The sequence below is a fragment of the Phocoena sinus genome, chromosome X, assembly GCF_008692025.1.
Source record: "Phocoena sinus isolate mPhoSin1 chromosome X, mPhoSin1.pri, whole genome shotgun sequence".
Taxonomy (NCBI): Eukaryota; Metazoa; Chordata; class Mammalia; order Artiodactyla; family Phocoenidae; genus Phocoena; species Phocoena sinus.
In genome coordinates this window covers 53,915,102-53,931,978 of record NC_045784.1, presented here as the reverse complement: position 1 = coordinate 53,931,978, position 16,877 = coordinate 53,915,102, and positions in this window count along the sequence as shown.

The window sequence follows — 16,877 nt, the reverse complement described above, 5'->3', positions numbered from 1 at the left end:
CAAAACGGAGCTGGAGGAATCAGGCTCCCTGACTTCAGACTATGATACAAAGCTACAGTAATCAAGACAGTATGATACTGGCACAAAAACATAAAGATAGATCAATGGAACAGGATAGAAAGCCCAGAGATAAACCCACGCACATATGGTCACCTTATCTTTGATAAAGGAGGTAGGAATCTACAGTGGAGAAAGGACAGCCTCTTCAATAAGTGGTGCTGGGAAAACTGGACAGGTACATGTAAAAGTATGAGATTAGATCACTCCCTAACATCATACACAAAAATAAGCTCAAAATGGATTAAAGACCTAAATGTAGGCCAGAAACTATCAAACTCGTAGAGGAAAACATAGGCAGAAAACTCTATGACATAAATCACATCAAGATCCTTTTTGACCCATCTCCTAGAGAAATGGAAATAAAAACAAAAATAAAAAAATGGACCTAATTAAACTTCAAAGCTTTTGCACAGCAAAGGAAACCATAAACAAGACCAAAAGACAACCCTCAGAATGGGAGAATATATTTGCAAATGAAGCAACTGACAAAGGATTAATTTCCAAAGTTTACAAGCAGATCATGCAGCTCAATAACAAAAAAACAAAAAACCGAATCCAAAAATGGGCAGAAGACCTAAATAGACATTTCTCCAAAGAAGATATACAGAATGCCAACAAACACATGAAAGAATGCTCAACATCATTAATCATTAGAGAAATGCATATCAAAACTACAATGACATATCATCTCACCCCAGTCAGAAAGGCCATCATCAAAAAATCTAGAAACAATAAATGCTGGAGAGGGTATGGAGAAAAGCAAACTCTCTTGCACTGCTGGTGGGAATGTGAATTGGTACAGCCACTATGGAGAATAGTATGGAGGTTCCTTAAAAAGCTACAAATAGAGCTACCATATGACACAGCAATCCCACTACTGGGCATATACCCTGAGAAAACCATAATTCAAAAAGAGTCATGTACCAAAATATTTATTGCAGCTCTATTTACAATAGACCAGAGATGGAAACAACCTAAGTGTCCATTATCAGATGAATGGATAAAGAAGATGTGGCACATATATACAATGGAATATTACTCAGCCATAAAAAGAAATGAGATTGAGCTGTTTGTAGTGAGGTGGATGGACCTAAAGTCTGTCATACAGAGTGAAGTACGTCAGATATAGTAAGACAAACACTGTATGCTAACACATATATATGGAATTTAAGAAAAAATATGTCATGAAGTATCTAGAGGTAAAACAGGAATAAAGACACAGACCTACTAGAGAATGGACTTGAGGACATGTGGAGGGGGATGGGTAAGCTGTGACAAAGCGAGAGAGTTGCATGGAGATATATACACTACCAAACGTAAAATAGATAGCTAGTGGGAAGCAGCCGCATAGCACAGGGAGATCAGCTCGGTCCTTTGTGACCACCTAGAGGGGTGGGATAGGGAGTTTGGGAGGGAGTGAGATGCAAGAGGGAAGAGACATGGGAACATATGTATATGTATAACTGATTCACTTTGTTATAAAGCAGAAACTAAGACACCATTGTAAAGCAGTTATACTCCAATAAAGATGTAAAAAAAATATTATATGCTCACCAACACAGTTTTACAATGGTTGCCTTATGTAGTTGTCTTTTACATCATTTGGGGAATGAAAGAGTTACAAATAAAAATACATTTTTTATTATAATTTGTATATACCTATATATTTACCTTTATTGGTGTCCTTACTTCTTGTTTTGTTGTGGCACTGTCTAGTGTCCTGTTATTTCAGCCTGAAGAATTTCCTTTAACACTTTCTGTAGGGCAGATCTGATAGAGACAAATTCTCTAAATTTTTGTTCATCTTGGAATGTCTTAATTTCTCCTTTTTTTGAAGGATTTTTTTTCTGGATGTAGAATTCTTGGTTAACAGATATTTTCTTTTAGCTCTTGGAATATGGTGTCCCACTACCTTCTGCTCTCAATGGTTTCTGTTGAGAACTCAGCTGTTAATTTTATGTGGATCCCTTACATGTGATGAGTTGTTTATCTCTTGCTGCTTTCAAGATGTTCTCTTTGTCTTCACCTTTTGCCAGTAACTTTTAAATAAATTTATTTATTTATTTGTTCCTGTGCTGGGTCTTCGTTGCTGCACATAGGCTTTTTCTAGTTGTGGTGAGTTCGGGCTACTCTTTGTTGCAGTGCATGGGCTTCTCATTGCAGTAGCTTCTCTGGTTGCAGAGCACAAACTCTAGGTGCACAGGCTTCAGTAGTTGTCATGCACGGGCTTAGTTGCTCCATGACATGTAGGATCTTCCCGGACCAGGGCTCGAACCTGTGTCCCCTGCATTGGCAGGCGGATTCTTAACCACTGCACCACCAGGAAGTCCCTTTTGCCAGTTTTAATATGATTTGTCTAGCTCTGGATCCCTTGGAGTCTTATCCTATTTAAAGTTTGCTGGCTTTCTTAGATATGTAGATGGTTTTTCATCAAATTTGGAAAGTTTGGACCATTTTTTATTCAAATATTTTTATGTCCTTTTTTTTCCTTCTCTCCTTCTCAGTCTCTCCCTCATAAACATATTTGTAAGTTTGATTTGCCTCACAGGTCTATGAGGTTCTGTTCATTTTTCTTCGTTCTTTGCTTGTTTCTCACAGTGCATAATTTCAACTTACCTATTGCTTTGCTTTTCTATGGCTGCTGTAATAAATTGTCACAAATTCTGTTGCTTAAACACAGAAATTGATTCTCTCACAGTTCTGAAGGCCAAAAGCCTGAAATGAAGGTGTCAGCAGTGCCATGCTCCCTCTAGAGGCTCTAAGGGAGAATTCATTTCTTGCCTCTTTCAGCTTCTGTTGCCTGCCAGCATTCCTTAGCTTGAGGCTGCATCACTCCAACCTCTGGTTCCATCTTCACATCTTCTTCTCGTGTGTGTGTGTGTGTGTGTGTGTGTGTGTGTGTGTGTGTGTGTGTGTGTGATCTCCTTCTATCTCTCTGTAGTAAGGACACTTGTGTTGGCATTTAGAAGCCAGCAGAATATTCTCCTCATCTCAAGATCCTTAACTTAATCCCATCTGCAAAGACCCATTTTGCAAATTAAGTAACAGTCATAGGTTTCAGGGATTAGGACATAAGCATATTTTCGGAAGCCATTATCAGCCATCCACATCTATTTTTTTTATTTTTATTTTTTTAAACATCTTTATTGGGGTATAATTGCTTTACAATGGTGTGTTAGTTTCTGCTTTATAACAAAGTGAATCAGCTATACATATACATATGTTCCCATATGTCTTCCCTCTTGAGTCTCCCTCCCTCTCACTCTCCACATCCCACCCTTCCAGGCTGTCACAAAGCACCGAGCTAATATCCCTGTGCCTTGCGGCTGCTTCCCCCCAGCTATCTACCTTACTACGTTTGTTAGTGTGTATATGTCCATGACTCTCTCTCGCCCTGTCAAAACTCACCCTTCCCCCTCCCCATATCCTCAAGTCCATTCTCCAGTAGGTCTGCGTCGTTATTCCTGTCTTACCCCTAGGTTCTTCTTGACATTTTTTTCCCTTAAATTCCATATATATGTGTTAGCATACGGTATTTGTCTTTTTCTTTCTGACTTACTTCACTCTGTATGACAGACTCTAGGTCTATCCATCTCATTACAAATAGCTCAATTTCATTTCTTTTTAAGGCTGAGTAATATTCCATTGTGTATATGGGCCACATCTTCTTTATCCATTCATCCGATGATGGGCGATTAGGTTGTTTCCATGTCCTGGCTATTGTAAATAGAGCTGCAATGAACATTTTGGTACATGACTCTTTTTGAATTTTGGTTTTCTCAGGGTATATGCCCAGTAGTGGGATTGCTGGGTCATATGGTATTTCTATTTCTAATTTCTTAAGGAACCTCCATACTGTTCTCCACAGTGGCTGAACCATTTCACATTCCCACCAGCAGTGCAAGAGTGTCCCCTTTTCTCCACACCCTCTCCAGCATTTATTGTTTCTAGATTTTTTGATGATGGCCATTCTGACTGGTGTGAGATGATATCTCATTGTAGTTTTGATTTGCATTTCTCTAATGATTAATGATGTTGAGCATTCTTTCCTGTGTTTGTTGGCATTCTGTATATCTTCTTTGGAGAAATGTCTATTTAGGTCTTCTGCCCATTTTTGGATGGGGTTGTTTGTTTTTTTGTTATTGAGCTGCATGAGCTGCTTGTAAATTTTGGAGATTAATCCTTTGTCAGTTGCTTCATTTGCAAATGTTTTCTCCCATTCTGAGGGTTGTCTTTTGGTCTTGGTTATGGTTTCCTTTGCTGTGCAAAAGCTTTGAAGTTTCATTAGGTCCCATTTGTTTATTTTTGTTTTTATTTCCATTACTCTAGGAGGTGGGTCAGAAAGGATATTGCTGTGATTTATGTCATAGAGTGTTCTTCCTATGTTTTCTTCTAAGAGTTTGATAGTTTCTGGCCTTACATTTAGGTCTTTAATCCATTTTGAGCTTATTTTTGTGTATGGTGTTAGGGAGTGATCTAATCTCATACTTTTACATGTACCTGTCCAGTTTTCCCAGCACCATTTATTGAAGAGGCTGTCCTTTCTCCACTGTACATTCCTGCCTCCTTTATCAAAGATAAGGTGTCCATATGTGCGTGGGTTTATCTCTGGGCTTTCTATCCTGTTCCACTGATCTATCTTTCTGTTTTTGTGCCAGTACCATACTGTCTTGATTACTGTTGCTTTGTAATATAGTCTGAAGTCAGGGAGCCTGATTCCTCCAGCTCCTTTTTTCGTTCTCAAGATTGCTTTGGCTATTCGGGGTCTTTTGTGTTTCCATACAAATTGCGAAATTTTTTGTTCTAGTTCTGTGAAAAATGCCAGTGGTAGTTTGATAGGGATTGCATTGAATCTGTAGATTGCTTTGGGTAGTAGAGTCATTTTCACAATGTTGAATCTTCCCATCCAAGAACATGGTATATCTCTCCATCTATTGTATCATTTTTAATTTCTTTCATCAGTGTCTTATAATTCTCTGCATACAGGTCTTTCGTCTCCTTAGGTAGGTTTATTCCTAGATATTTTATTCTTTTTGTTACAATGGTAAATGGGAGTGTTTTCTTGATTTCACTTTCAGATTTTTCATCATTAGTATATAGGAATGCCAGAGATTTCTGTGCATTAATTTTGTATCCTGCTACTTTACCAAATTCATTGATTAGCTCTAGTAGTTTTCTGGTAGCATCTTTAGGATTCTCTATGTATAGTATCATGTCATCTGCAAACAGTGACAGCTTTACTTCTTCTTTTCCGATTTGGATTCCTTTTATTTCCTTTTCTTCTCTGATTGCTGTGGCTAAAACTTCCAAAACTATGTTGAATAAGAGTGGTGAGAGTGGGCAACCTTGTCTTGTTCCTGATCTTAGTGGAAATGCTTTCAGTTTTTCACCTTTGAGGATGATGTTTGCTGTGGGCTTGTCATATATGGCCTTTATTATGTTGAGGAAAGTTCCCTCTATGCCTACTTTCTGGAGGGTTTTTATCATAAATGGGTGTTGAATTTTGTCGAAAGCTTTCTCTGCATCTATTGAGATGATCATATGGTTTTTCTCCTTCAATTTGTTAATATGGTTTATCACATTGATAGATTTGCGTATATTGAAGAATCCTTGCATTCCTGGAATAAACCCCACTTGATCATGGTGTATGATCCTTTTAATGTGCTGTTGGATTCTGTTTGCTAGTATTTTGTTGAGGATTTTTGCATCTATGTTCATCAGTGATATTGGCCTGTAGTTTTCTTTCTTTGTGACATCCTTGTCTGGTTTTGGTATCAAGGTGATGGTGGCCTCGTAGAAGGAATTTGGGAGTGTTCCTCCCTCTGCTATATTTTGGAAGAGTTCGAGAAGGATAGGTGTTAGCTCTTCTCTAAATGTTTGATAGAATTCACCTGTGAAGCCATCGGGTCCTGGGCTTTTGTTTGTTGGAAGGTTTTTAATCACAGTTTCAATTTCAGTGCTTGTGATTGGTCTGTTCATATTTTCTATTTCTTCCTGATTCAGTCTTGGCGGGTTGTGCATTTCTAAGAATTTGTCCATTTCTTCCAGATTGTCCATTTTATTGGCATAGAGTTGCTTGTAGTAATCTCTCATGATTTTTTTTTATTTCTGCAGTGTCAGTTGTTACTTCTCCTTTTTCATTTCTAATTCTATTGATTTGAGTCTTCTCCCTTTTTTTCTTGATGAGTCTGGCTAGCGGTTTATCTATTTTGTTTATCTTCTCAAAGAACCAGCTTTTAGTTTTATTGATCTTTGCTATCGTCTCCTTCATTTCTTTTTCATTTATTTCTGATCTGATTTTTATGATTTCTTTCCTTCTGCTAGCTTTCGGGTTTTTTTGTTCTTCTTTCTCTAATTGCTTGAGGTGCAAGGTTAGGTTGTTTATTCGAGATGTTTCCTGCTTCTTAAGGTGGGCTTGTATTGCTATAAACTTCCCCCTTAGAACTGCTTTTGCTGCATCCCATAGGTTTTGGGTCGTTGTGTCTCCATTGTCATTTGTTTCTAGGTATTTTTTTATTTCCTCTTTGATTTCTTCAGTGATCACTTCATTATTAAGTAGTGTATTGTTTAGCCTCCATGTGTTTGTATTTTTTACAGATCTTTTCCTGTAATTGATATCTAGTCTCATGGCGTTGTGGTCAGAAAAGATACTTGATACAATTTCAGTTTTCTTAAATTTACCAAGGCTTGATTTGTGACCCAAGATATGATCTATCCTGGAGAATGTTCCATGAGCACTTGAGAAAAATGTGTATTCTGTTGTTTTTGGATGGAGTGTCCTATAAATATCAATTAAGTCCATCTTGTTTAATGTATCATTTAAAGCTTGTGTTTCCTTATTTATTTTCATTTTGGATGATCTGTCCATGGGTGAAAGTGGGGTGTTAAAGTCCCCTACTATGAATGTGTTACTGTTGATCTCCCCTTTTATGGTTGTTAGTATTTGCCTTATGTATTGAGGTGCTCCTATGTTGGGTGCATAAATATTTACAATTGTTATATCTTCTTCTTGGATCGATCCCTTGATCATTATGTAGTGTCCTTCTTTGTCCCTTTTAATAGTCCTTATTTTAAAGTCTATTTTGTCTGATATGAGAATTGCTACTCCAGCTTTCTTTTGGTTTCCATTTGCATGGAATATCTTTTTCCATCCCCTTACTTTCAGTCTGTATGTGTCTCTAGGTCTGAAATGGGTCTCTTGTAGACAGCATATATAAGGGTCTTGTTTTTGTATCCATTCAGCCAATCTGTGTCTTTTGGTGGGAGCATTTAGTCCATTTACATTTAAGGTAATTATCGATATGTATGTTCCTATTCCCATTTTATATATTGTTTTGGGTTCGCTACTACAGGTCGTTTCCTTCTCTTGTGTTCCGTGTCTAGAGAAGTTCCTTTAGCATTTGTTGTAAAGCTGGTTTGGTGGTGCTGAACTCTCTCAGCTTTTGCTTGTCTGTAAAGGTTTTAATTTCTCCATCAAATGTGAATGAGATCCTTGCTGGGTAGAGTAGTCTTGGTTGCAGGCTTTTCTCCTTCATCACTTTCAGTATGTCCTGCCACTCCCTTCTGGCTTGTAGGGTTTCTGCTGAGAGATCAGCTGTTAACCTTATGGGGATTCCCTTGTGTGTTATTTGTTGTTTTTCCCTTGTTGCTTTTAATATGCTTTCTTTGTATTTAATTTTTGACAGTTTGATTAATATGTGTCTTGGCGTGTTTCTCCTTGTATTTATCCTGTATGGGACTCTCTGTGCTTCCTGGACTTGATTAACTGTTTCCTTTCCCATATTAGGGAAGGTTTCAACTATAATCTCTTCAAATATTTTCTCAGTCCCTTTCTTTCTTTCTTCTTCTGGAACCCCTATAATTCGAATGTTGGTGCGTTTCATGTTGTCCCAGAGGTCTCTGAGACTGTCCTCAGTTCTTTTCATTCTTTTTTCTTTATTCTGCTCTGCAGTAGTTATTTCCACTACTTTATCTTCCAGGTCACTTATCCGTTCTTCTGCCTCAGTTATTCTGCTATTGATCCTATCTAGAGTGGTTTTAATTTCATTTATTGCATTGTTCATCGTTGCTTGTTTCATCTTTAGTTCTTGTATGTCCTTGTTAACTGTTTCTTGCATTTTTTCCATTCTACTTCCAAGATTTCGGATCATCCTTACTATCATTATTCTGAATTCTTTTTCAGGTAGATTGCCTATTTCCTCTTCATTTGTTAGGTCTGGTGGGTTTTTATCTTGCTCCTTCATCTGCTGTGTGTTTTTCTGTCTTCTCATTTTGCTTATCTTACTGTGTTTGGGGTCTCCTTTTTGCAGGCTGCACTTTCGTAGTTCCCGTTGTTTTTGATGTCTGTCTCCAGTGGCTAAGGTTGTTTCAGTGGGTTGTGTAGGCTTCCTGGTGGAGGGGACTAGTGCCTGTGTTGTGCTGGATGAGGCTGGATCTTGTCTCTCTAGTGGGCAGGTTCACGTCTGGTGGTGTGTTTTGGGGTGTCTGTGGCCTTATTATGATTTTAGGCAGCCTCTCTGCTAATGGGTGGGGTTGTGTTCCTGTTTTGCTAGTTGTTTGGCATAGGTTGTCCAGCACTGTGGCTTGCTGGTCGTTGAGTGAAGCTGGGTGCTGGTGTTAAGATGGAGGTCTCTGGGGTATTTCCACCGTTTAATATTATGTGGAGCTGGGAGGTCTCTTGTTGACCAGTGTCCTGAAGTTGGCTCTCCTACCTCAGAGGCAGAGCCCTGACTCCTGGCTGGAGCACCAAGAGCCTTTCATCCACACAGCTCAGAATAAAAGGGAGAAAAAGTAGAGAGAATTAGTAGAAGTATGAGTAAAGAAAGAAGGAAAGGAGGAAAGGAAGGAAGGAAGAAGGAAGCAGAGAAGGAAAGAAAGGAGGGAGGGAGGGAGGAAGGAAGGAAGGAGGGAAAGAAGGAAAAAAGACAGAAAGAAAGATGATACAGTAAAAATAAAATAAAGTATAATATTGTTATTGAATTAAAAAATATTTAGAAAAAAAAAAAAGGGACAGATAGAACCTTAGGACAAATGTTGGAAGCAAAGCTATACAGAGAAAATCTTACACAGAAGCATACACATACACCTTCACAAAAAGAGGTAAAGGGGGAAAAATCATAAATCTTGCTCTCAGAGACCACCTCCTCAATTTGGGGTGATTCGTTGTCTAAAGGAGGGAAGGAAGGAAGGAAAGAAAGAACGAAGGTAAAGTATAATAAAGTTATTACAATTAAACTTAATTATTAAGAAAAAGAATTTAAAAAAAAAATCATGGACGGATAGAGCCCTAGGACAAATGGTGGAAGCAAGAGTATACAGACAAGATCTCACACAGAAGCATACACGTACACATTCACAAAAAGAGGAAAAGGGAAAAAAAATCATAGATCTCGCTCCTAAATTCCCCCTCTTCAATTTGGGATCATTCCTTGTCTATTCAGGTATTCCACAGATGCAGGGTATATCAAGTTGATTGTGGAGCTTTAATCCGCTACTTCTGTGGCTGCTGGGAGAGATTTCCCTTTCTCTTCTTTGTTCTCACAGCTCACAGGAGCTCAGCTTTGGATTTGGCCCTGCCTCTGCGTGTAGGTCGCTGGAGGGCGTCTGTTTTTTCGCTCAGACAGGACGGGGTTAAAGGAGCCGCTGATTCGGGGCCTCCGGCTCACTCAGGCCGGGGGTTGGGGGATAGGGGAAGGAGGGGCACTGCGTGCGGGGCGGGCCTGCGGCGGCAGAGGCGGCGTGACGTTGAGGCAGAGGCCGGCGTGACGTTGCACCAGCCTGAGGCCCGCCGTGCGTTGTCCCGGGGAAGTTGTCCCTGGATCCCGGGAACCTGGCAGTGGCGGGCTGCACAGGCTCCGCGGAAGAGGGGTGTGGAGAGTGACCTGTGCTCGCACACAGGCCCCTTGGTGGTGGCAGCAGCAGCCTTAGCGTCTCCCGCCCGTCTCTGGGGTTCGCGCTTTTAGCCGCGACTCGCGCCCGTCTCTGGGGTTCGCGCTTTTAGCCGCGACTCGCGCCCGTCTCTGGGGTTCGCGCTTTTAGCCGCGGCTTGCGCCCGTCTCTGGAGATCCTTTAAGCAGCGCTCTTAAACCCCTCTCCTCGCGCACCAGGAAACAAAGAGGGAAGAAAAAGTCTCTTGCCTCTTCGGCAGGTGTAGGCTTTTCCCCGAACTCCCTCCCGGCTAGGCTAGTCGTGGTGCACTAACCCCTTCAGGCTATGTTCAAGCCGCCAACCCCAGTCCTCTCCCTGAGCTCCGTCCAAAACCAAAACCGGAGCCTCAGCTCGCAGCCCCGCCCGCCCCGGCGGGTGAGCAGACAAGCCTCTCGGGTTGGTGAGTGCTGGTCGGCACCGATCGTCTGTGCAGGAATCTCCCCGCTTTGCCCTCCGCACCCGTTGCTGTGCACTACTCCGCGGTCCCGAAACTCCCCCCTCCGCCTCCCGCAGTCTCCGCCCGCGGAGGGGCTTCCTAGTGTGTGGAAACTTTTCCTCCTTCACAGCTTCCTCCCACTGGTGTAGGTGCCGTCCTTATTCTTTTGTCTCTGTTTTTTCTTTTTTTCTTTTGCCCTACCCAGGTACGTGGGGAGTTTCTTGCCTTTTGGGAGCTCTGAGGTCTTCTGCCAGCCTTCAGTAGGAGTTCTGTAGGAGTTGTTCCACGTGTGGATGTATTTCTGGTGTATCCGTGGGGAGGAAGGCGATCTCCGCGTCTTACTCTTCCGCCATCTTCCCACATCTATTTTTAAGTTCACTGATTCTTTTTTTCTGCCGGCTCGAGTCTGTTATTGAGTCCCTCTATTGATTTGTTTTTTATTTCTGTTATTATACTTTTCAACTCCAGAATATCTACTTGGTGCTTTTTAATATTTCTATCTTTTTATTGATCTTCTCTATTTGGTGAGACATTGTTCTCATAATTTCCTTTAATTATGTAGATATGGCTTCCTATAGTATTTTGAACATATTTGTAGCAGCCAATTTGAAGGTTTTGTCTATTAAGACCAATATGTGGGCTTCCTCAGGAACAATTTCTATTGGTTTATTTTTCCCCCCTTTGTGGACTATACTTTTCCTGTTTATTTGCCTGTATCATAATTTTTTGTTCAAAACTAGATGTTTTGCATTATATAATATGGCAACTCTAGATATCAGATTTCTCCCACCCCTCAGGGTTTGTTGTTGCTGTTTTATTGTTGTTATTATTGACGTTGGTGTTATTATTTGCTTGCCTAGTGATTTTCCTTGACTAGTTCTGTAAAGTCTGCATTCCCTGTAATGTGCAGGCACTGCAGTCTCTGCTCAGTTACCTTAGTAGTCATCTAGTGATTGAACAAAGATTTCCTTAAATTCCCTGAGCCAATAAACCTGTCAGCCTTTGCTGAGGGGTTCTGTGTGTGTTTTGGGACACGCTTTCAATGTTCTGGCAACTCAGTCTTAGCCTTCACTTCCTGCTTATGCAGAGCCTCAAGGTCAGTCAGAAATGATAGATTAGGATCTTCTTAGGTCTTTCCTAGGCACAAACATGTGCATGTCCTTCTATATCCCTGCACACATGCAAGTCCTTCTAGATTCCTAGGAGTATATTGGAGTTTTTCAAATCCCCCTATGCACATCTCATCACATAGATTTTCTTAAGCATTTTGGCCAACATCTTATTTGACAGAACTAGTTTCACTGCCCTAGGCAACTGCAATGTTAAACAACTGCCAGCAATTGATTTCAACAAATGCCATGGTGATAGAACTTTGCCTACTGAGCCAAGGCTCTGAGTCAGGTCAAATAATGACAAGCCCTGTGAATGTTGCTTTTCTAGAGAAATTCCTGACTTGGCAAATGACAGCAGTCTGGGGAAGGGGCTTTTTGAAAAATTCCAAACCCAGTCTACTAGACTGCTTGTTTTCACAGCTACCATGGTTGTGAAGCTGCTAGTTTTCAAGGCTACCATGGAGACCATGATGTGACTTGTGTGCCTTGGCACAGGGATAGGCCTAATCAAATAAGGATTTCAAATGACATTTTTTCTTACAGAAGGATGGGCAAAACATCACTAAGGGATATGTGAACAGCAAGGCCATAACTGACTTATCCACCCTCTCAAATATGATAAAATGCTTATAATATTCCATCAAGACCAGATATGCACCAAACTGCACCAAAGAAAGGATCAGAGATGCACACAGTGTCTCTATACACAAGGAGTTTTGTTCAAGAAAGGCCCACAGAAATGTAAATTCCCATAGAAAATGCACCCCAGTCCCTTCCCCTTTCACCAAATCCACTCACCAATCTATGATAACCATGAGTTATGCATACAGTGTGTGTGTGTGTATGTGTGTGTGCATCTGTGAGTGAAATTTTTGGATGAAATCACCTTTGGGTAAATATGTAATTGTGTTTCCATGGAAAATTCAGACTATAATTTCTTTGTTGCAAAATAAAAGGTAAAATTTAAATTTTCTTTTGCACAAGTAGGTGATGTAATTGATAGCCAAGGGCAGCTGGAACTGTCTTCAAATATAGAAGGCTGCTACATAGAACTGGTTATTGATGGATTCTATATAGATTTTCAGGAGTTAGAACAAGAAGGACTCATAAAACTCAGAAAAATCTACCAGGAGAATATTTTAGTTCATCTTAAGAATATAGCTTTCTACCTCCCTGAACTTCTCTTTATTGCAGTGGGGTGTGACAGGAAGTGAAAACCCCTTTCCAGGGCTACTGCATAGGTGTTGTGTGTTTTAGGAACAAGATAGGATAGTTCTCTTCTGAATTTAGGGTTCCTTTTTCCTATGTGCGTGGTGCACTTAGTAACATTGAAGGGTGGCAGAATATGCCACTGATGAAATAAAATTCATATTTTATGGCAAGACGAGAAAATTTTAAACATAAAATTTTTCTTTGCCCATTTGGGCCTCCTCCCTTCTCTTTAATATGTATTGTGCATCTGCATTAACCAGACCTCCCTAAGAGATAACATTCTTTCTTAATCTTGTAAGGGGTCATGAAGACCCATGACCCAATAATCGCTTTGTAAGTGCAGATGTGGATTGTGTAAACTGTTAATACATCATTTGACGTATAACCCATTGTCTCAAAAACTTATATAACTGTTCTTTGACCTCTAATGGGCAGAATAGTGCTCAGAGTTTTCTGAATGGTTGTCTCCTGGGTTATGATCCTCAGATTGGCTAGAATAAAATTTTCCACTTCTTTCTTAGTTCAACTGTTGATTAACATTTTTCATCGACATCATTCAAAAATGTGCCTCTTTGGTGTAAAGATTATTTCCAGCTGATTATTTTGAGAAACACAAGACATAGGAGAAGCTCTGAAAACAGACTAAAAATTACCATTTTGTACATGAAATTTACATATATAAAAAATCTCCATTTATAAGGGTATCTCCCTCTCTGCACCAGGAAGAGAAGGAAGACTCTAAATCATAAAATAATCTTGTCAGTGGAGAAGATACCTATTTAAATCTCCATAACAAACTTCTCCCTTCCTAACAGTGCTTTTCCTAGTCACCTCCCCATAACTGGCCTCCTCCGCACCCTTTCTTTGTTTCAGCTGAAGATGGTATTTAAGCCTGCATTATTCTTTTTTTCAGCTTTGTTGCTATACAACTGACATGTAACACTGTGTAAGGTTAAGGTGTAAAAAGTGATTATTTGATTAATGCTCATATTGTTAAATGTTTACCATGATAAAGTTAGTTAACACATCCTTCACCTCACATAATTACCATTTTGTTGTTATTGTTCTTGTTATGATGTGAACTTAAGACTAAATTCTAAGCCATCTCGTTCAGAGTCATCTATTTTTCCCTGGGTATCTCCAAAGTATATATGAGACATACATTTTAATAAATGTTTTTTTTTTTTTTGGTTAATCTGTCTTTTGTTACAGGAGCCCAGCCAAGAACTTCAAAGGGTAGAGGAAAATTTATTTTTCTTCCCTACAACACACAAGAGCATATTTTTCTCTTATATTTAAGTTTTTAATTTGCTTTCAGGAGCCTGTTTTGGACGGAAATGAAAGTGAATGTGAAATAGAGACATAAATGAAAGTTACTCATTACTCAGAGACTGTTTTCAATTTCTGATCTGATTTCTTTGGACTCCTTTTGGCTTCAGCAGCCAAAGATTGAAGCCTCTCTCTATGACATTTATGACAACAACAACTAAAGCAACAAAGAGTATTCTATTTTGCTCAAACTCTTCACATTCCTGGAGTTTGATTCCATCACACCCACCTTATTTCAGATAGCACAAGATCTCCCTATTCCTTCTCAAAGCAAATTTATCCTCTTCAGCCTGATGTTTCCAGGCCAACTGTAATCAGGGCCAACCCACCTATCCAGTTTTACTTCTTACTCTTTCTTAATATAAAACTTCCACTAGTCTCACGTTATTCTCCTCACTCTCCTCAGCACATCAACATTTGTATCATGAAAAGGTAAGTAATTAGCAGAGGAAATAAAGCCCAATGTTGCTATATGGTAGTGTGGGGAAAGAGGAAGAACACAGATGTTAATATTTTTATTTTTCTTTTATTTTTTAATTGAAGAATAGTTAATTTACACTGTTGTGTTAGTTTCAAGTGTACATAAAAGCGATTCAGTTACACACACACACACACACACACACACACACACACACATATATATACTATTTCAGATTCTTTTTCATTATAGGTTATTACAGGATATTGAGTAGAGTTCCGTATGCTATACAGTAAGTCCTTTATGTTTACCTATTTTATATATAGTTATAGAGTTATGTGTATATCTTAGCCCCATATTTCAAATTTATCTATCTCCCGTGACCAAACTATCCACTTTGGTACCCATAAGATTGTTTCCAAGTCTGTGAGTCTATTTCACTTTTCTAAAAAAGCTCATTTGTATCGTTCTTTTTAAGATTCTAATATAAATGATATCATATGATATTTGTCTTTCTCTGTCTGACTTACTTCACCCAATATGACAATCTGTAGGTCCATCTGTGTTGATGCAAAGGCATTATTTCATTCTTTTTTTAAGGCAGAGTAGTTTTCCTTTGTGTACATGTACCGTATCATCATTATCCATTCCTCTGTCGATGGACATTTAGGTTGCTTCCATATGCTGCAATGAACTCCTTATTGATTTTCTGTCTGGCTGGTCTGTCCACTGGTGTAAATGGGGTGTTAAAGTCCCACAGTATCATTGTGTTACTGTCAGTTTCCCCTTTTATGGCTGTTAGCATTTGGCTTATATATTGAGCTGCTCCTATGTTGGGTGCATGTATATTTACAATTGTTATATCTTCTTCTTGGATTGATCCCTTGATCATTATATAGTGTCCTTCCTTGTCTCTTGCAACAGTCTTTAATTTAATGTCTATTTCCTCTGATATGAGTATTGTTACTCCAGCTTTCTTTTGATTTCCATTTGCATGGAATACTTCTTTCCATCCCCTCATTTTCAGTCTGTACATGCCCCTAGATCTGAGGTGAGTCTCTTGTAGACAGCATATACACGGGTCTTGTTTTCGTATCCATTCAGCCAGTCTATGTCTTTTGGTTGGAGCATTTAATCCATTTACCTTAAAGTACTTATCATTATGCATGTTCCTATTGACATTTTCTTAATTGTTTTGGATTTTTTTTGTAGGTCTTTTTTCTTCCCTTCCTCTTTTGTTCTCTTCTCTTGTGATTTGATGACTATCTCTGGTGTTGTGTTTGGGTTGCTTTTTCTTTTTTTGTGTGTGTGTCTGTTGTAGTTTTGGGGTTTGCTGTTCCCATGAGGTTTTGATATAGCAGTGTGTATAGGTACGATGTTGTTTTAAGTTGCTGGTCTCTTTCCCGCCTAGAGAAGTTCCTTTAGCATTTGTTGTAAAGATGGTTAGGTGGTGCTGAATTCTCTTAGATTTTGCTTGTCTGTGAAGCTTTTGATTTCTCTGTTGAATCTGAATGAGAGCCTAGCTGGATAGAGTATTCTTGGTTGTAGGTTCCTCCCTTTCATCACTTTAAATACATCATGCCACTCTTCCCTTCTGACCGGCAGAGTTTTGCTAAAAAAATCAGCTGAAAACCTTAGGGGGACTCCCTTGTATGTTATTTGTTGCTTTTCCTTGGCTGCTTTTAATATTTTTTCTTTGTCTTTAATTTTTGTTGGTTTGATTAATATGTGTCTCGGCATGTTCCTCCTTGGGTTCGTCCCGTATGGGACTCTGTGCTTCCTGCACTTGAGTGAGTGTTTCCTTTCTCATGTTAGGGATGTTTCTGGCTATAATATCTTCAAATATTTTCTCAGGCCCTTTCTCTTTCTCTTCTCCTTCTGGGACCCTATAATGTGAATGCTGGTGTGTTTAATGTTGTCCCAGAGGTCTCTGAGACTGTCCTCATTTATTTTCATTCTTTTTTCTTTATTCTATTCTGTGGCAATGATTTCCACCTCTCTTTCTTCCACCTCACTTTTTCGTTCTTCTATCTCAGTTATTCTGCTATTGATTCCTTCTAGTGTATTTTTCATGCCAGTTATTGTATTGCTCATTTCTGTTTGTTTGTTCTTTAAATCTTCTAGCTCCTTGTTAAACATTTCCTGTATCTTCTCAATCTGTGCCTCCGTTCCTTTCCCGAGATTTTGGATCACCTTTACTATCATTACACTGAATTCATTTTCAGGTAGATTGCCTATCTCCTCTTCATTTAGTTGTCCTTGAGGGTTTTTATCTTGTTCCTTCGTTTGCAACATATTTCTCTGTCATCTCATTTTGTCTAACTTTCTGTGTTTGTGGTCTCCTTTCCACAAGCTGCAGGATCATAGTTCCTCTTGCTTCTTG